The sequence below is a fragment of the Ascaphus truei genome, chromosome 2, assembly GCF_040206685.1.
Source record: "Ascaphus truei isolate aAscTru1 chromosome 2, aAscTru1.hap1, whole genome shotgun sequence".
Lineage (NCBI taxonomy): Eukaryota > Metazoa > Chordata > Amphibia > Anura > Ascaphidae > Ascaphus > Ascaphus truei.
In genome coordinates this window covers 358,256,511-358,278,972 of record NC_134484.1, presented here as the reverse complement: position 1 = coordinate 358,278,972, position 22,462 = coordinate 358,256,511, and positions in this window count along the sequence as shown.

Here is a 22,462-nt window from a genome sequence, read left to right as displayed (position 1 = left end):
CCTCACTCAAAGGATACAAAGAAAGGATACATCTTAAGATTTACCTTAGCATATAAGGTGAATATAAAACTAAATGTGCATATACTAAGCGCTCAACCTATTAACAATTGTGATGGTTAAACCACTAAATAAACTATGAAACAAAAAAGAGGTACCGGCGCCTTAAAAGTCCAAATGGATGATAGTCCTGGAAATTCCAGAAGGGAGAGCAAGTGTCCAAGGAGGTGACTAGGCAGTTTCCTCAGTATTTTAGGTGATCAGATATAGCTTAATCCGTGTGGAAAACGATATGAAACGAAAAAAAGAGAAATATAGTGCAACACAGCTAACAAACAGGTTGGAGAACACAGACCAACAAAACAATACACAACAAAACAAACACGACTAACAACAAACACACAAAAGCAAGGCTGAAAGTAAAAAGTTAGTTTAATACAACTCTAAAAGTAAATATAAAATTTGATGGACGAATGACTCAGATTACGCCAGTCCGGTGGTGTAAAGTCAGAGTGCTACTCACAAGATGGCTGATGGTAATAAGCGATGGTTTATAGGTGAGGATATGATGAATCCTGGGATGCCCAGATCATACAGCAGGCCGGCGCACTTCTGAATTCTGTGCCTCCGTGCCGCACCAACCGGATGTGACATCACCGGATGCTCTGTCCTTGATGGGCGGGATTCCTCCGCGAAGGTCCCGGATGTGACGTCACCGGATGCTCCGTCACTGATGGGCGGGCTTTCTCAGCAAACGATCTTTCCTTCCACTGCTTCAATGACTCCAATCACTCAGAGCCAAAGCCTTGAGCGTACCTTCGTTCAGACGTCCAAGAAAATAATGAAAAACACCCTACGCGTTTTGTGCGCTTGCGCACACTTCCTCAGGGGAAGTGTTTATATGTGTTGGTGTCACACGTGAATGATAACCCAACAACCAAGAAATAAAATTTTAAAAAGAAAAGAAATATCCCAACAAAATAATGTGAATTGTGTTAAGGGACGGCTGCTTTAGGACATAACAACAAGTCTATCCATGGAAACTTGTATAGATAATAAAGGTACAAGAGAACATATAGTCCTTGGCACACTAAATAAAGGATACCAATCCTTGGTTGCAAAACAGTCCTTGGTCACAATAGTGATGTCAGTCGATTTGCTTTGGGATGCTTGCTTGGATTCCTCAGTGTTGGATGACTCTAGAGACATAAGAGGAAAAACAGACAGACCATTGCGCAGTAACCTCTAGGTAATAGAGCTCATTCACTCTGCAGCTAACTACTTACATCAAGTCAGTGGTATGGGACCTTGAAAGGTATGTTTATCTTTATCTGCAGGGTGCTTGGCTGGATAACTGATTTCCACAGGTTCCTCAAATGCTTTGAAAGTGACCAAGGACTGTTTTGCATCCAAGGATTGGTATAATTTATTTAGTGCGCCAAGGACTATATGTTCTCTTGTACCTTTACGTACCAAAGACACCCTTCATGAGAGATGCTTATCTCTTTCATAGGCATAACAGGAAACTTGTTAGAAACAGGTTGAATGTACACATCAAATCTGGGTTCGGAACCATAACAACGCTTTACCGGGCCCTGGAAGGACTTCAGGACACCATATAATGTGTCCAATTATGAATGCAGGAGAACAGAAATTTTAAAAACAGTGAACAGGGTCAGTGTAACTGAAATGCTATGAGAGCTCCTGTTCAATTTGAAGTAATAAATGTGATTGCATCGTCTCTGTCCTTTCATTTATAGTGTTTTGCCCATTTCGGGGAAATACCTTTTTTGAAACAATCTCATGGAGCCTGTCTTGAGTCTATGTTCAAGCCTAAGATAAAAAGTTAAGAGGAAAGAAGTTATTTACTTTAAGACAGCAGAGGCAAGTATCCGGCTATCAGCACTGTGAGTGATGGGCTGCTGTTACTAGGTGGCAATCATTTTCCCTAAATCAAAGGTAGTGTAACGAGTGCTTGCCACGAACAGGACGGGATCGCGAGGCAGAGTTGGGGATTAGTTAACACCGACCTGTAGCCAAGTGGCCACGTCGTGTAGCTGGGTGAGGGTAGGAGAAGTCGGGTAGTAGGTATACTCCACGTGGTCAAGGGTAGGAGACTGGAGGGTAGTAGGTGTCACGTAGCCGAGGTCGAGGATAGCAGAAGGTAGGGTAGTAGATGTCCAAGTCGAGATCGAGGGTAGGAGACTGTAGAATAGTAAGTAAATAGCCGTGTTCAAGGTCCAGGTGAAACTGCAAGGTAAGACAGGCACAGCAAGTCAAGGCAGGACAAGGAACAGCAAAGTGCTTGTGACCAGAACAACATCACAAGAAACAAATTGTTATGTGCAGTCAATTTGCAGAGACAAAGGCAGAGCTTATAAAGGATGAACAGCCAATAGAAAAACGCCTGCATGACAGAAGCAGAAAGTGAACCAGACCCTTGATTCATTGCTATGCAGTGTGCACACAGCAGGTGCTGATGAGGTATAGCTGCAGCAAGTCTGAATCAAGCTCTGGAGCGGAGCCTGTGCCTGATCCTCACAGATAGTTTGCAGATCAGATTCCTGCAAACTAGGTTTTGTTCTTTGGGAGGCTCGCCACCTAGCAACTGCTGGTGGTAGAATATCCCTCATCTGGTTGTTGCCCTAGCAAAACCAACCTGTCCAATTTAGAAAGTCTACAGTAGTGTTAAAGGAAAGTGCAAGTATATACCCTGTGCCACTGGCATAGTAGCAGCGGCACCTCCTTTATTCTTAGCACAGAGTATCCAACCTCGAATGGTATTAATCTTTGATGGACTAAAAGGTTTTCTGGATGTAATCAGAAAATGGATAGTGTCCTGTGTAAAAGTGAAAGTTCTCTCTAAGTATAATGATAGATACTGGAAAATGCAAAAGCAAGGTTTTTTGTGTCCGTAACAAAGTTCAACTACATTAGGAATTTGTCCGTAGTACACATTTTTGCCCTACCATTTTAAGTATGACATGGAATTCTGATGGATTCTGTACTAATCATGGATCTGAGATTTGAACTTGACTCCTCCAGCCTCTGTGTTTTTTAGACTGAGTGCTCTATGTCACTACACTGTTGTAGCCACTCTGGGGGTCATCTGGCAGCGACCGCGTATAATCAGTACATACAGTCCCTTGAATTACTAGGGACGCGATAGGGTTGCCATGCGGAGTTGTGCATGCGCAGCATATCACGCATATCACGTGCGGCGCTTAACAAACAATAGTAGCAGTAGCGGTGATTTGTGCACACCCCTTTTGGGTTGCTAGGTATAGATAGCCACATGATGCATCCCGACTGTGCCCGTAGCCCCCTATGTCACCATAGATGCAATCGGGTTGCGATGCGTGGTTGCGCATGTGCGGCCTTTCAGTGCACTATTGGTAGATGAGTAAGAAATAGGGCGATTTTGTGCATGCCCTCCTGGGCTGTCAGGCACGTTTTTGGATGGCTATGTGACACACTAGTAGTCATGCTTGCACAGTTGATGTAAACATGGGCCAGCAGTGATGACAGATACCACATTAGGTGAGCTGATTGGTTTATCCTAGTATCAGTGCTGTGTATTGGTTTATCTGCTGTGGGCTGTACCTGGGAATGTGATTTGTGCCTTTTTAATTAGATTCAGGTGTTTTCTCACATGGGGATGTGGGTATATATGGGTGTTCGGATCAGTCACTTGTGCACTGCCCTGAGGAAGGTCCCTCAACGAGGACCGAAATGCTGGCTGCCTGGTGTTCTTAATACACTTTCTTTTCTACATCTGCGGTGTGCTGTCTCAATTTGTTATCAGGATCCCCCTGGTCTCTACACGCTTATTTCTATGCTATGGGACAAGCATCTGCCTTCTACATAAACGTGAGTGCTAACTGCCATACCAATGACTATATATATATATATATATATATATATATATATATATATATATATGAGCTCCTTACCAGGCAGATCCCGAGTCCCAGGCCTGCAAAGCAAGGCAGAGACAGCACACTCAGTAGTATCCAAAAAATAAGTTTATTAGTAGAAAACAGGCACATTCACCGACGTTTCGGTCCTATATAAGGATCACCAAATCCCAAGGATATCTGCAGAAAACAAGAAGAAAAAACAGGCGCACTCCTAGTGTGATAAAGTATAAAAAAGTATTTATGGGATTGTAAAATATTAAAAGCGCACTCACAAACAGAGTAAAAATAATAGCATTTATGAGATATACTCAATCGCCTTGAAGCTGTGAAGGGAATGTATCAGCCTGTCCCGTTGGTGCCACCTCTGGTGTATCTGTTGGTTCAGCAAGGTGCACTGGAGCCACCGCAGCCAGATGATGTAATAATCAGCAACACGTCAGAGACTCCCTCCAGATACACCTCCCACAGCTCTCACTGCTCACCAGCAGTAACACCGACGCGAGAATCCAAGATGGCAGCCACGGCGTGAGTAGCAGGAAGTGCTGCGTGCCGGCAGGGGTAGCAATGAGGGGCAGAGGCAGCAGCAGCTGCAGTACTGGTAGTGGGTAAGGAGGGATCACGTCATAGGGGACGTGGACCCCGATTCCTTACATTACCCCCCTTCAGGATCGACCTCCGGACGATCCATCCAAGGCTTCTGTGGGATTTTCTTATGGAAGTGATCCAAGAGAACTGGAGCATGGATGTCCTCCTTGGGTACCCAAGAGCGTTCCTCTGTGCCATAACCCTTCCAGTGAACAAGGAATTGTATCTTTCCTCTGGATACATGAGAATCCATGATTGTCTGGATTTCGAATTCAGGGTGTCCTTGGACCGTGACTGGTTTAGGTTTATGGGTCTTAGCAGGGAACCGTTTGCTCTGGACGAATGGCTTGAGCAAGGAAATGTGGAATACGTATGGAATCCTCATGGAAGACGGAAGTTGCAGACGAAATGCCACAGGATTGATTTGCTCCTGGATCAGAAAAGGCCCTAAGAATCGGGGTACCAATTTAGGGGTTGGAGACTTCAACTTGATGTTCTTGGATGAAAGCCAAACTCGGTTCCCTGGCTTGTAATTAGGGGCCTCCTGACGACGGTGGTCTGCCTGAGACTTGAATTTCTGAGCGGCACTAAGAAGTGCGGACTGGATCTTGATCCATGACTCCTGAAGAGTAGTTACCCGTTCATCAGCCTCCGGCACTCCTATCGGAATGTTTGAGATTGGCAGTCGACTTGGGTGGAAGCCATAATTCACGAAGAACGGGGTTTCGTGCGTGGATTCATTACGAAGTGAATTGGTTGCAAATTCTGCCCAAGGTAGCAGGCCAACCCAATTATCCTGGGAATCGGAAATAAAACACTGTAATTATTGTTCCAGCGTTTGATTTAGTCTCTCAGTTTGCCCATTAGTCTGGGGGTGATAGCCTGACGAGAAGGATAGCGCCATGCCAAGCCTCTTGGAGAAAGCACGCCAAAATTTCGATATATATTGCGTGCCTTGGTCCGTGACTATGGATGTAGGTATCCCATGGGTGCGAAACACCTCCTTGGTGAAGATATCAGCTAGGGTGGGCAAGGAGGGAAGTCCTTTGAGTGGAACAAAGTGGGCCTGTTTTGAAAAACGGTCAACGATGACCAAAATATTCATCACTCTGGAAGGGGTAGATCCACAATGAAATCCATTGAAATATATGACCATGGACGTTCAGGTACTGGCAAGGGCATGAGCAAGCCTGAGGGTCTTTGATGAGGAGTCTTGTTTTGTGCGCATACTGGACAAGCACTAGTAAATTCATGAACCATCTTTGCCATATTAGGCCATCAAAAAGTACGCTTGATAAGATCCAAAGTTTTCTTGAAGCTGGGATGGCCAGCTGAAAGGACAGAGTGGCCCCATTCTAGTATCTCTTTATGAAACCTGGGTGCGGCATAAAGAGTTCCTTCCGGTACCTCTAGACCACTCGGAATTTGTGTTTGAGCTTCAACGATCTTTTCGAGAATGTCAAATGAGTTGGCGGAAATTATAAACTTAGAGGGTACGATAGTTTCAGGGATTTCTTCGGATCTTTCCTCAGGAGAAAATTGTCGGGACAAGGCATCAGATTTTGTGTTCTTAGAATCGGGAATATGTCAGAGTATAATTAAATCTTGAGAAAAATAGTGCCCAATGAGCTTGACGAGACCCCAGACGACGTGCATTTTCGATAAAAAGAAGATTTTTATGATCGGTCAATATAGAAATAGGTTCGCGGGAGCCTTCCAGGAGATGTCGCCATTCCTGTAAGGCCATCTTGATACCCAAGAGCTCTCTATTGCCAACATCATAGTTCTTTTCAGCAAGCGAAAACTTCTTTGAAAAAAAAAACGCATGGATGAAGTTTATTTTGAGGGAAGAATCTCTGGTACAGGATGGCGCCTGCACCACAATCAGACGCATCAACTTCTAAAGTAAAAGGAAGACTAACATCGGGATGTCGCAGAATGGGTGCCAAGACGAAATCTTGTTTCAGGGTTTTGAAGGACGAGGTGGCCTTCGGAGGCCATACAGACGGGTCAGCTCCCTTCTTAGTAAGGGCAGTAATGGGAGCCACAGTGGTAGAAAAATTTCGGATGAATTTCCTATAGTAATTGTAGAAGCCCAAAAAACGCTGGATGGCTTTGAGAGAGTTGGGCTGAGGCCAATCCAAAACAGCCTTAAGTTTTTCAGGGTCCATTGAAAATCCTTTATTTAAAATTATATAGCATAGGAAGGCAGTAGAGGTTTGATGAAAAATACATTTCTCGAGCTTAGCGTAGAGATTATTCACACGAAGGCGAGCGAGAACGAGCCTTGTATGCTGGACATGATCTTCAAGATTTTTAGAAAAAATTAGGATATCGTCTAGATAGATGATTACGAAAGATTTGAGAACATCACGGAAGACATCATTCATAAAATCCTGAAAAACAGCAGGAGCATTGCACAAGCCGAAGGGCATTACAAGATACTCGTAGTGGCCGCTTCTGGTATTGAAGGCAGTCTTCCATTCATCGCCATCTCAGATGCGAACAAGATTGTAAGCTCCTCGGAGGTCTAGCTTGGAAATTTTTTTTGCCCCTTGAAGTCTATAAAAAAGTTTGGAGATCAGCAGAAGGTGGTATCGATTCTTGACTGTGATGAGATTGAGCCCTCGGTAATCAATGCATGGTCTCAGGGATCCGTCTTTCTTTTTGACAAAAAAGAAACCGGCACCAGCGGGGGACGAAGAATTATGAATGAATCCTTTTTCAAGGTTTTCTTTGATGTATGCTGCCATGGCTTTAGTTTCAGGGAGAGACAAGGGGTACTGCACCGACACACTTTATTCGAGCAAATACCCAGTATGTACCTGGCAGATACCTGGAATGCGCCGCTCCTCACCTCTGACAAGCCCCGTTGCGTTTGCCTTCCCAACCTGGGTTCATGCCTGGCTGACGGGCGGCTGATCTGTTAAATGATAATGATTAGGATTTAATAGGCTGCAATGCATCGCGTGTTTACCAGATGGCATAAATTCATGAATTGTAATGCAGTATATATATATATATACTGTGCAGTATTGCAGCCAGCGGCAATAAAATGCTTCAATCCCTGCCTGGAAAATACCTCAATGCACTCGGGCAGAAAACAGTCACAAACCTCAATACACCCGGGTATACCCGAATTCGTGGGACTAGCCGAGCTCGAATAAAGTGTGTCGCCAGTGTAGCACTTACATTTCGGAAGAACAGCGCCTGGAACCAGATCAATGGGGCAAACATAAGGTCTGTGAGGAGGTAGAACCTCTGATTGTGTCTTGCTAAACACGTCGATGAAATTCGCATATGCTTCAGGAAGAGCGGAATCATTAGCCGGGGGCGTTTCCACTCCCGCGAGGACTGTGGTAGGAGAAATGACCGGCAATGGTGAGGCGTTTAACTCTGGCTCCCACTGAATTGTCTTGCCATCCCTCCAATCAATGCATGGGTTGTGCTGCTGTAGCCAGGGTAATCCTAGGATAACTGGAACGGCAGGAGAGTGCATCACGTCAAAGGATATGATTTCTGTATGAGTACCGGCAGAAAGGGTGAGAGGAAGAGTTTCTAATGTGATGAAGGCAGGTTGCAAAGGATGACCATCAATAGCCTCGAGGCCAATCGGCGATTTCTTAGCGATGAGCAGAATTTTGTTATGAGTAGCAAAATCTTGATCCATAAAGTTACCACTGTATCCTGAATCAAGAAAAGTGGCGGTGGTTACGAGAAAATTCGGACCTTCAAGCGAGACTGGAAGCATAATTCTCTTAGGGAGTTCCTCTTCAGAGATAGGGTGAGAAGATATTGACCCAAAAATGAGTCCCTCTTGCCCCATTGGTTGTGTTTGTTCTTTGGGCCTTAAAGGACAAAAATGTACCGTATGCTCAGGAGATCCACAGTAGTAGCAAAGGCCCTCATTCCGGCGATGAGCCCTTTCGGCAGTCCGGTCAGGGGTTCTATCGGCAGTCCTGTCGGTATTACGGAACTCTTGACTAGCAATCTGCATGGGTTCCACAGCGTCTAGAACAGGGCGAATAGCTGTGAAGGACCCGGGAAGAATATGGTCAGAAGAGAAAAGTATGGGACGCTGGCGTTCATGACGGCGCTGTTGAAGGCGCTGATCCACTCGTATACATTGTGCGATCAATTCCTCCAATCCCTGGGGCCTGGGCTGGACTGCAAGTTCATCTTTTACAGAATCGGCCAAACCTTGCCAAAACACAGCAATAAGGGCTTCTTGGTTCCGATGCGTCTCCGCCGCGACAGTCCGGAATTCCAATGCGTATTTGGCTATGGACCTACGATCTTGAGACAATTGAACAAGAGAAGCAGCGGCAGTATCTCTGCGGGCGGGAATATCGAATACCTGCTGGAATTCTTGGCATAAGAGCTGGTAATCCTGGGTGATTTCCGCACGCAACCCCCAGATGGAAGAGGCCCATGCCAAGGCGTCCCCTGTTAAAGAGAGTAAACATAGGCTACCTTGGTGCGTCCGGTGGGGAACAGGCTGGGAGAAATCTCAAACTATATTTCACATTGGTTCAAAAACCCACGACAGGCTAGAGGTCACCCGCATATGCTTTAGGCGTAAGGAATCCTAAGTTCTGATGGCCGATCGCCAACCTGCATGGTTGGGACCGGTGGCGGAATAGGCTGTAGAGAAAGCTGGGAAAGCTGTTTTACCAGGCTTGTGATCTGAGTTCCCAAAGTATCAATGCAAAGCGCAAGTCCCCTGATTATTTGGCCCACCTCAGTCAGGTCTGTTTCTGTTGGGCTCTGCATAATGTCACGCTGTGCAGCCCTCAGACCAGGCCAGTCCACTGTACTGAGGTGGGATGTTGAATATACACACCGACAGCAGAGAGAGTGGGTCCGGGATGTGGTTGTAGCGTGGCCAGGCCTGGATTAAGATTTAGAATAGTTGTACTTGCCGAGTTCAGGAGTATAGAGAGTTCCGTAGTCAAATTCATTTCCGTGTAAAGGGTCTGAGAGGTAAGAATCGGGATGGGTAAGCTGAAGTCGGGAGCCAGAAAGGTAAGTCAGACAAGCCGGTTCAAATCTGTAGGGGTAAAGACAAACAGGAGCACGACACAGTTTCCAGGCTGCAGAGCAAGGAGGAAGTGACAGAGCAGGGTATTTAAAGCGGTATCCACCAATCCAGACGGGGGTGTGACAAGGAGCAGCTCCTGAGAGGCTGGGAGTAACAGGGCTCAGCTGAGAGTGCAGGAGGTGTGGCAAGAACTCCCAGGCTGAGCGGGGGGCGGAGGCAGGCATGGGGCGCGTGTTACAATTGCAAGGGATAGATGCGCGCTCTGTAACGCCAGCGCGAGAATCCAAGATGGCGGCCACGGTGTGAGTAGCAGGAAGTGCCACGCGCCGGTAGGGGTAGCGATGAGGGGCAGAGGCAGCAGCTGCAGTACTGGTAGTGGGTAAGGAGGGGTCACGTCACAGGGGACGTGGCCCCCCGATGCCTTACACCAATATAAAAAGAAATGGTTAAGGATATACATGCCGAAATACAAATATCTCCAAATATCAAACAGCACAAAGCCAAATCAATATCTAAGACATGCAAATAAAAACAATCAATTTGACAATGTGTACATGATACAATTAATCTGTGCATCATGTAAACTTTGCCAAGCAATGGTCAAAATCAAATAAACTATTCCAAAAAAGATATTGTACAAACCAATCATTAAATACAAACAAAGCAAATCAACACAATTAAATTACCATCAATTAATTCATCCAATCTCAAGTCAATTACAATCAAAATCAATTACACAGTTCAAATCCTAAAAACAAACCATGCTGAAAAATAATCTATGTCAAAGTAACCACCATGTGACTAAATCTAACTTCCAAAAATAAGCCAAATAAATAATCTATTACAAACAGCCTTTAAAATAACCTAAGAAAAAATAACATGTACTTTACAAACACGTTTTTACACAAAGCAGCAAATTACAATAACAAAAACATGAAAACAAGGCAAGCAAACATTATGCAAACAAGTTTTTATTAAACCTGTATGTATGTCCATCTATAGTTTACATACATACATACAGGTGCAATAAAAGAGCATACAAAACAATTTAATAACATTAAAAATAAACATACAATATACCCAGTGACTGTCCCTGTACGTATGTATGTCCAGTGACATACATAAATTCAGGGCCAATAAATGGACATACAAAAAAAATAGATGACATGAAAAAAATGCAAAAAACCCCTGTAAAAGTAAAATAACATACATTTCTTTGGTTTACTTACCATTAGATGAATGACTCACCAAATCCCGTTGAACCGGATGTGTTGAAGAAATAATCCAACAACAGGAACCAGGTAACCATAAAAAAATAAACCATTACAATCCAAATGTGTCTGTGTCTTCTTTCTTCTATTTGAAATCCATAGCGGGGGTCTTCATCTGTATCTTCTACGTCTTCATCTGTATCTTTTCCGTCTTCTTCCGGGCCTTCTTATCTCCATTGGCCACGTCCTACTGTTCTTCTTCTTCGGGAGGTCCTTCCTCCTCGGCGTCTGGCTTCAAAATGAGACGACATAGGCTTTTATAGTCCAATAAACGTCACATTTTCGTCATATGGTTCCCACGGCCCTGATTGGGCCGTGAAAACCATGTGATTCTGCAGAAACAAAAAAAAATTAAGTAATTTTAAGACAATGACGCCAGCCAATCAGAATGGCTGTGCTTTATTTGTCTTTAAGATGACGTCACCGAAAAAAACATGGTACATTGTACATTGTACGGTAGCCAATCAGAGCGTGGGAACTCAATCTCAACTCTGATTGGCTCTGGTAGACCATGTGACAGAGACTTTGCTTCAGCCAATCAGAGTTGGGATTTCACCGTACCATGTGTCGCTGGCCATCTTTGTTTTGATGAAGTCATCTTAAAGGCAATTGAAGCTCAGCCATTCTGATTGGCTGGCATCATTGCCTTTAAATGACATCATCCAAAAAAAAAATTCCCCCCCAAATCACATGGTTTTCACGGCCCAACCAGGGCCGTGGGAACCATTTGTCGAAAATGGCCTATAAAAACCTATGTCGTCTCATTTTGAAGAAGAGAAGAATGGCATGGCGTAAGAAGACGGAGAAGACCCCAAAGAAGAAAAGAAGACACCAACACTGACGAAAAGGATTACAAATAGAAGAAAGAAGACACAGATGTTGATTCTAATGGTTTTTTTTAATGGTTACCTGTGGATTGGTTCGAGACCTTCCTGTTCGCCAGGATTTCGGGGAGTGGGCATCTAATGGTAAGTAAACAAAAGAAAAGTTTATTATTTTAACTTTTACAGGTTTTTTATTTTATTATTTTTTATTTTATTCCATTTAATGCCCCTGAATTGATCTATGTCCCTATGGATATACATACATTCAGGGACACTGAATGGGTGTATTATATGTGATTTTGGGATGTAAATGCATTGTTTATTAGGCTCTTTTATTGCCCCTGTATGTTATGTATATACATACAGGGATAATACATGATTGTTTTGCTAATGTTTATGTATCTCATGTATTTCTAATGTATTTAGCAGCTTTATTTATACATTTGTGTGTGTAATGTAATTTTTATTTAGTGACGTTATTTTTAATGGCTTATTTCTGGTACTTAGATTTGAATGATGGTGGTTACTTTCAATTAGAATTATTTTGGCAATGTTTGGCTTTAGAAATTGACTAGGGAATTGAATAATTGAGTTGGATTGTATTGTAATTGGTTTAGGAAATTGATTGATTGATGGTAAATTTCTTTATGTTGCTTACATTCTATTTGATTTTGTGGATGGCATTTGTGGTTAGGGGACATTGTTCATAGTGTATTTTATTTTGAAATTGATTTTGTATAGCGTTACATGATGCACAGAATAATTGCATCATGTACACACTCAATGCAATTGTGTGACATTTGCTATACATTTGTCTAGCTGCTGGTTTAATTGTAAGATGCAATGTGGTGATTTTCAGATTAAGATTTCATGTTTTTATTTATGCATGTTTTATGTGTTTCATAATGGGCAAATAATCTATTATCCATATCTGGATAATAGTTATTTTGCACATTATTGTACTGTATGTGTTGGGGGGGGGGGGTTGATGTATTTAATGCATAGGTCAGGTTTATTTCTTTTACGTACAGTGTTGGTTCCTTTTGGTCTGCGGGGGACCTCTGGAGACCACCTGAGGTCTCCTCGGGCTTTCCACGGGTACCAGGCTGGAGGTGTCCACGGGGGATACCTGTGGGAAGAACCAGTGGCCCTACATCTGTTGGGGGCACTGCGGACCCGTAGGGACCAGCCGTGGGCCCACAGACCCCTGTGGGAACCACCCGAGGCCCCTCAGACACCTGTGGGTCTGGCCCGGGGCGCCCCAGACAGCCGCAGGCCTACCCGTGGAGACCCCATTGTGGCCCACGGTGACCCGCGGAGACCACCTGATGGACCACGGCGCATGGCGGGGACCACCGTTGGCCTCCAGACACTGTTTGAAACATGGTGCTGGGCTACTGTAGGTCTACGGACACCCGTCAGGGCCACCGGTGGACTCCTGTGGGCCTGGGGTATTAACCCTGTATGTAAAATAATAAATCATGTATTTATGGGGGGCATGGGGGGTGGGTTTTGTATAGAATAAATATAATGATGTTTATTGTGGGGCTGTGTATTGTTTTTCTTGTGGGTACTGGGGGTGGGGGAGGGGGGTATTGGCCCAAAGGGTATGTGGGTAGGCCTCCCGCCTGGGTTAGTGGGTGAGGGTGGTTAGGCCAAAGGGGATGGGTAGTGGGAGAGAGTATTAAGGCCTCCCGAGTGGTGGGTGAGGGTGGGTTAACCCCTTAATGACTGTAGCGGTTAATGACCGCTAAGGTGATTAAGGGGTTAGGGGTTATTTTTATTTTGTGTATGTTTTGCAGCACGGGAGGGACATGGGCCGGATGAAGATGAGGATGAAGACGGCCTTCATCGTGGGTGCCTGGAAAAGGTAAGTGTAATATGTATTTACTGTATTTATTGCAATTTATTTATATTTAAAATGGGCAAATGCATTATTATCCATATGTGGATAATAGTAATTTTGCCCACTACTGTATTGTATGTGTTAGGGGGGTGTATTTAGTTATAAATATTGTTGATTATTTTTGGAGGCGCAACATTGGTAGCGCAGGCCCGCGTGACCCCGCTTGCTGAGCCGGGGACCCCCAGAACCCCACAGGGTCAGCCGGGGACACCCGCGTGACCCCCGGCCTCCCTCGCGGACCCCCACGGGTCAGCCGGAGACACCCGCTGGCCTGTTGTATGGGTGTTGCACACCCAAAAATGTAAACAAAGAAATTTTTCAAAGTCCAGTTTTTTATCACCTGCCTTGAGCTGGCGATCTTTTTTTAACGCAACTTTCGCGTACGATAACTTTGCGTAGCTTAGTGAATCCCGGAGAAGGGCAGAATTGAATGCAAACAGGTTATCGTACGAGCAAAGTTGGACTTTGAAAAAATTTCATGAAAAAGTAATTTTAAGAACGCAAAGTGCCTGATTGCGTGGCTTAGTGAATCGTGTTTGGCGAAACATCATGTTCTAAGAGCACTTTGTGCTCTTAAAACGACTTAACGGAGCTTAGTGCATAGCCCCCTACGTAGACCTTACGATTCAATAGCTTGTAGAACCACTTTTAGCAGCAATAACTTGAAGTAACATCAATGAACTGAAGCAACGTTGTTTAGAAGAGTGGGCCAAAATTCCTGCACAACGATGTGAGGGACTGAAAGTCATACAGAAAACGATTACTTCAAGTTATTGCTGCTAAAGGTGGTTCAACAAGCTATTGAATCATAAGGTATACTTAGTTTTTCACATATGGCTTCTCCATTTTGGCTTTATTTTTGTTAAATAAATCATGACACGGTGTAATATGTCATGTGTTGTTGTTCATCTGAGGTTGTATTCACCTAAATTTTAGACCTGCTAAGGAACAGATGATTGTTATTATGTCCTGATATGTAAAACCATAAAATTCAAAGAGGGTGTACTTTCTTTTTCACACAACTGTATATACTGTAAATATACAATATATATATATATATATATATATACATATATATATACACACTAAAAAGGTTACAAAATATTAAAAGATGAAATCACCATGATATAATTGCATGTATTCCTTTTATTTTTTTTTGTAAGAAAAACAACAAAAGAGTGAGTGAGAGAGAGAGAGAGAGAGAGAGAGAGAGAGAGAGAGAGAGAGAGAGAGAGAGAGAGAGAGAGAGAGAGAGAGAAAGAGAGAGAGAACACATGTATGCATTATATTAACAGTTTTCAATAAATGCTGGATACGATCTTATTTTCACTGGCATGCTGCTTTTTACAGTACCTTTGCATATGACCTAGAATTTGGACACAACTAGGAACAATACAGTACAGTATGTAGGCAAAAGACTTCAATATTGGTCTGCTAATGCCAATGCAAAGAAAGCTAATTCTTTTGTTGCTTCTACCTCCTGTTAATGAGAAAATGGATTAGAAATTAAAATTTAAATTGCCTTTGGATATTGGCAGGACTGACATGTCTTTGACTGGAACCCCCAGTCAAAACTCAGTACAGCAATGACAGCTGTACATTTTCTAAGAATACATGAATATCTATATTTCCCCCTGGGTATTCAGACAAGTTGCCTGTTGGCTATCTATAGAAAACAGATATTATTATAACAAAAATGGCAATTTCTTCATTTAACAAAAAAAAATGTTTTAAGCTGTTAATTTACTAAATTAGTTTTACTCATTAGGGCATTTTTAGAGTTCATATTTTAATCTGATATTCTGCTTCTGGTTCACTGTTGGAACACTTTTTTTAACTAGGCACATTCTAACCGGCAACACTTTTTCTATTTTTTAATTGCTTGCCTTAAGGGACAAGGTAGGATTCCTAAATTTCCCAGTCCACTTCATTGTACAGAACATTGAGATACATATCATGTGTATCTTTTATTTCCATTTGTTTTCTTGGCCTATTTTCCTTTGGAACTATTTTTGTAGAAATATCATCGAGAGCTGAAAATGTGCTCTTTGAATTTGTTATTTCATCAAGTGACCAACAATGATACATAGGGGCCAATTCACAAAGCAGTGATACTGTAAGTGGTTTAGTGGATGATAAATGCCTTTATAGCGTGATACTGCCTGCTCTGCCCTAATTTACAATCATGTGGCTAATTAGGCTGCCTATTTAAAGGATACCAAGGAAACACTTACCTTCAGAGTAAAATTGATGTTATTTCAAATTTGGGTTTGGCTGCGTTTTATGTGAGTAGGAGGAGGGCTCTATTATTATTGATGAGAGCAAGGGAGAGGAGAACGAGGGACTTTGCTTTTAATGTACTGTTGCCGGGAATGTCACTTGCGTGGCCAACATTTGCAGGAAAGATGCTCCCTACAGGGTTTAACAGAGGCTGAGGTCATCAGCCGATATCGGTTGAGCTCAGCAGCTATCTTTGAGCTCTATGAAGAGTTGAGAGAAGATTTAGAGCCATCAACAGACAGGAGTCATGAAGTGCCTGGCCTTGTTAAAATGCTGGGCTCATTACATTTTCTTGCAGCAGCGTCTTTTCAGACAACTGTGGGCATAGAAGGCGGGCTTTCGCAGGCAACATACTTGCGGGCCCTTAGCCAGTTTCTATGTGCACTGACTAGAAGCGCTAGGAATTATATACATTTTCCTAGAGATCAGACAGAGTGGCAGGAACTCAGGACGGCATTTTTTAATGTTGCAGAGTTACCCAATGTGATGGGTGCTATAGATTGCACACATGTTCCACTGACCATGCTATTTGAAAGGGAGATGCATTACTGTAACAGGAAACATTACCACACCCTTAATGTGCAGGTCGTATGTGACGCGCACATGAACATTCTGAGTGTGGTAGCCCTATACCCGGGTTCCTGCCACGATTCCTATATCTTGCAGAACTCTTTAGTCTTCCGCACATTTGAGGCGGTGAAATATGGTGACGGATGGCTATTGGGTCAGCAAATGTTATACAAACTGCACTTATATCAAAATTATATGTAGAGGTTAATATTTCATTATTTATTGCTAATTTATTATGTACTAAAAAAAATATTTAACATTAAGCATTTTGTATGTTTCATACAAAATATATAATCCATGTGAAGCAGCTTTAAATGGTCATCAATTATTCATCACACAAGAACAGGGAATTAGTGGCCAATACACACAGTCATTGCTTACACATTGCAGTAGTAATGCTATAGCCATCAGAAGTGAGATTGTATGCTTATAATGTTCAACGGATTTCATGATTTCATTATGTCATAGCTAATGATTCATGAATCTTGGATTGTAATGGCATATGTGTGGTACATTCTTAACTTTATTGTGTTTCATGTACTAGGACATGCAATAGTAAATTTTTCAAATATAAGTTACATATTTTATTAACATTCATGTGTTTCTGCTCTCTTATAGGTGACTCAGGATATGGAAGCCGGCCCTGGCTTCTGACCCCACTGGGAAATACTCAAACCACTGCAGAGGAACATTATAATGCTGCACACATATCCACCCGCTCAGGTGTACATTGCACTACGTCACAATCTTCAAAGCAACATACGGGAGGATCTAAAGGAGGATCCTCCTGTACCTCCGGCAGGGGTGGAGACCCACCAGAATGTAATCGATAATTATTTCTCATGTACGAATGTGCTCTATATATTAAAAAATATATACTCATCGCATGATGTGTGTCACATTTCATAGGACCTGACTGTACAAAATCGGTGGCAAACTTATTTCTGAATAAGCACTATATCATTTGTCAATGGTATGAGTGTTTAACACTTTGGTTCTTCCTTTATGCATGTATCCCCCCCCCAAAACCCCTACAATGTGTGCATCATACAATGCTGTTCTGAATGTTCAGCATGAAGCTAAGAGATATTGCTGTTCTTGTGATCAATATGCAGATAATTTGTTAGATTGATACTTACCAACTACAATACAGTAAAACATTTTTAATTTTTTATAACCTTTACACTTAATTGTAACCATTATTTACTTCACTACAATTAGTTATGAGGACTTAATACCAAATTGTGATATATTTGTTATTGTTCACATTCCGTTGTTAATTGTAAAATTGAAACTTAATTGAAAATGACAACATTGATTTATTTAGTATGCCTGCAGGAGTATGAGCTACTGACATGGGGACTTCTTGTATCAGTAACTTGGTACTGTATGTGGTCCTAAGCACAGTAACATTTGTTGTATGGCTACTTTAGACACTGCAATCTTGTCATATTTTATGTCAATGCTTAATACAATTACATAGTCATGTGGAAGTTTGATGAATACATGAAAGTTGTAGTATATCACATACAATAATTTTCTAGTGTCTTTGTACACACAACGTACAAAACATTATTATGACTCTTTATATGACTAATGTCAAGGGTCCGGACCATGAGCTATCTGAACAATTGCACACCGATACAATCAATATAATGATATTTGGCCACATTTTATTGTCATGTTCACAACAGTATTTTTTAAATGTTGAATGAATTCTTAATGACGTTACAAATTAATTTTTATATATAAAATATGTTGATAGCTGCAAAAAAAAAATTTGCTTATTCATATCACCTAATAAAATTAGCATGTACAGTATATTGTGTCTCATAGCATTACTCCAATGTAATGTAGCTGTGTCTACAGCTGCGCCAGCCTTTATTGTAAGCAGCCAAAGCCAAGCCGCTCTGATAACCAAGGCCAGACGCGCTCTGTTTTTCAACCGTTTAGAAATTGACTATTTTTTTTGATCGTTTTTCGATATGTTTGCGATCGTTTTTTAGCATTGTCTGCAATACCGTCTAGAAACTCAAGTAGGCGATCGTGAGCTGTCTTCAAAGTCTAATAGCAATTCAACCTACAGCCGTACATTTCTGTATACTGTTCATACTGTATACAGTAGTATGTATACAGTAGTATGAGGCTCCTTAGCCATACACTCAGTCCCCCTCCCCACACACAAGCCTTTGAAAAAGCATTTCAACACGAAATGCACGCGTCAGGCAGCAGGTGCACACGCAGAAGTTCACAGCTGACAGCTCTGAACCTAGCCACACAACGGAGGTGGCTCCAGATCACGTTACTCTACTCTTTGTCTCAGTACTATTAGCTGAAGGTTTAAGGGTGCATCTAGGGACTCTGCTCTTAATACTATTACTATCATAATAGTCTGAAGGTAAAGGGCGCATTTAGGGACTTTTTTCTCCTCAGGTTCATTAAGCATTATATCGTCAACAGCATACTAGCCTGGATTAATTTCATCTGAGCTGGGAACTGTAGGGTTTCTACTTACCACTGCCACCACAGCATCAGAATCTAACGGCAGTAGGATCAATTCTACAGGTTACTATAGGGCATTTGGCTGTGAGCATAACAGTTATTCAGTGCTATTTGAGTTCAGCTGATCACTCATTTCACCCCAGTGCACCAGCCTGTCACATTATGGGTACATGATTACGCAAACAACACACTCTACAAATGTATTGAGTAACCAGTATATTTGGTGTTCACCAGGTCCCCTTACATATTACAGTAGTGTTGCACATTAACACAGTGTATTTCATATGATTCATTGTGTCCTACATATATGTATGCAGGTTATTTCCACATACTGTGTTTAACCCCATGTACATTTCTAGATAAGTTGTCATTACCACCTACAACATTCATTACTGATTATACTGCTAACTGTGTACTACTTGAGGTAGTTTGGTTCACATCTACCACATTGAAAATCTGAGGTACATTACCCAGACATTGCAAATGAAGGGATATATTAACCCTTTCACCACCTTGAGGTATCCTGAACTTTAGCATTATAAGTTTGCATCACAGGATACGATTTTGTGTTTAATATTCGTTTTAATTAAATTATTTTAAAGGATTATAATAAAGTTACATGTTTTTAATACTACCATTATACAACCAGGTTTCTGACTGAGTACCCAAACTGGGTTATTTTTCTTTTTGTGTATAGTATTAGTTACTTACCTAGGGAGCACCGTCATTAAAACTACACTTTAAGCAGTTGGGGGGGTCGCCTTTTTGGGCATCATATTAACAGATGACGCAGAAGAGGTAAAAGAGGCACGGCACAACTTATAAACTAAACTGTTTTTTCTTATGGTACTCGCATGCGTAATGAATGGTACGTATATGCGTGTCATTCGGGAATAAGTGCATAACTAATTGTATAATGTACAAATTTTATATTAACCTGCATTATATAGCATGCAGATTCTGTGCAGTTATGCAAGGGATGTTGTGGAGGTAGCTACTGTAGTCGATCAATTGGTTGTTCTGTGGGTTCAGTTCGTTTGGATAGTTGCTTGGTCCATAACAGTTTGGATATTGTGTCATGCATTGAGGTGGATACAGATAGTTAGTTTCTGGCATGTATTCTGCTGTAGACAGTTATTTATTATGCATGTTCTCGTAATAGTTAGGCCCGTTATGGTTCTGGTATTGGTTCAAGCACTCCGTTGAAAAGAATAATGTTATTGCTGAAAATTAAGGCACCACTGCACGCACCTATATAATTGTATCTTTTTCCGAAAATTCGCTCTCTTCTTCTTAAATTTTCATGATGGAACATACCATCCATGATTCGTGTACTGACCAAGACCCATCCTCTTTCCGGGATACTGTGGGTTTCGATTAAAACAATCATTGATTGAATTTCGCCATCCATCTTGGTTTGTAGTATTTTTATAAAATGGGTATTTGACAATGATAGACTGATATATCTCTGATACAGTTGCTCTTTTCTCTGTTCGGAATTGAATGGGGCTATATATCAGATATGCATAACTCAACAGAGGTCTCTTGTTGGTAGACATTTCTAACGGCATGTGTTTTCATTGAATGGTGGAAAGTGCCTAAAAGTATTCCTTAAAGCAGGGTTAGAAAAAAAGTATCAAAAATTTCACAATTTATGTAGAATACTGTACAAGGTCATAACACAAAAGAAGAAGTGTCCATGTAATCTTCACCCACAAACAGCTGCACTCAGTGTAATGTATAATTTTGACTTGAATATTCATAATTCATTGGCCAAACTAGCAGACACACTAATTGGAAACACTATTGTGAATAAAGATGTTATTTTTAAATGTTCACATTAACAATTTAGTATGTTTCTCTTTGTGTGTATAAAATAACTTGAGATTTTTCATGTCAGCTTGATAATGATCATTAAACAGACATGAGAATCGCAGTGCTGGTGATTTCACATTCATTATGAACCTCATACACACTTCCTAATGTCACATTGTTCTGTATGTGGCTTTAGTATTACTGAAGTATAGTACATTTGACTGAGATGTGTCAAACATGTATATTCTTATGTCACACTTCCCACGCTGTATACAGTTATAATAAATATATCCCACATACATGTACTATATGTAATTAAGTGAAGCATTTTTTTACATACACTATAAATGGGTAGGACAGGCTGAAATTATCAAAAATGAATTGCCTGTTATCAACAAACGTATACTACCATGCACTCCCTTATCCCTTATCCCTTATTTTGACTATTTTGAATTAACCACCAACCCAGCTACCCAGACTTGTTTTAATACGCTTAGTGGCTAATATAAGGGGCCAACACTGAGATGTATAGGCTATCAAAAATACAAAATATTTGAGAAATAATTTTTTTTGATCACATGTTATTGCCTACTTCTTTGTTTTTTTTAAGGCTTTCTTTGTAGACCGGGTGGTAGGTATTGAACTGCTTCCAGTTGCAGTGGTAGTTGTTTGAGTGCTACAGTACATATTGCAGTAGTAGTTGTGTAAGAGTGAGTTCTGGAAGTGCTAAGTGTAGCAGAAATTGGTGGCACGCATTCAGTCATTGCTGGGGCCACACCACTAGTACTGTGAGTTTGGCTGGTACTCACTTGTGCCTCTTTTGCCTGTGTTATTGATTCAGCTATAATTGTTAGACTATTCGAAATAGCTTTTTGATTTTCTATTTGTTCCTTGAAAAGGATTCTCATTTTCCGCAGTTCTTGAAATATTTTGTTTTGGTTTTTTTATTGTTTGTCAGCCACAGCCTCTTGATTTCTGAGAAATATTTATTCCGTTGTTCTCAAGGAAGAAAATGAAACTTCATCTGCATCATTGTCACGGTAGACCAGGTCTTACCAACACATTAATACCGGGATTTTGGATTGAGCACAAAAAGGAGGGCAAAATAAATTGTAATTTATTTCCTTTAAAGACAAACACACAATCTTCACAATTACACTGGATAAAACACTTACTGGGATGGGGAAACGAAATCAAATATCCACGGAACTTATATACATACAAAATAATGTTCCTAGCGCTAATAAGTCCAAGATACCATGATCTTAAAGGCAGTCTCTGATCTTTTAGATGGAAGATGGGCTTGGTGAAGATGTTTCAGATGGGAAGATGTCTTTTTGGTGTGAATTTTCACAGCATCTGGAATAACAGATAATGGACACACTTGATTGCGTAGCGTGTTTTCACATTCAGTCCCTATCTCTAGCTATGAAGAATCTTACTCACATAATGGACGCCTGCATATTCAGTGGAGAGAATCTGTGCTTGATCCACTTCACATCAGCTCTTCTCACGGACCCCACGTGGGATGATTAGCTGGAGTACACCTCGTTCAGTGGCGGCGTCGGTGGTGGTGACAATGCACCCCCACGAATATGAAATAAGGGATAGATACAATATAGTGTAATACGAACACAAGCTTTAAGACAGGTTAAAAACAGTAAAAACCACACTCACATGTTCCATGAGTGTGTAGAGACATACACAATGCCGTCCGCAACTTGAAATCTCCTCGTTGCGCGACAGAGAGG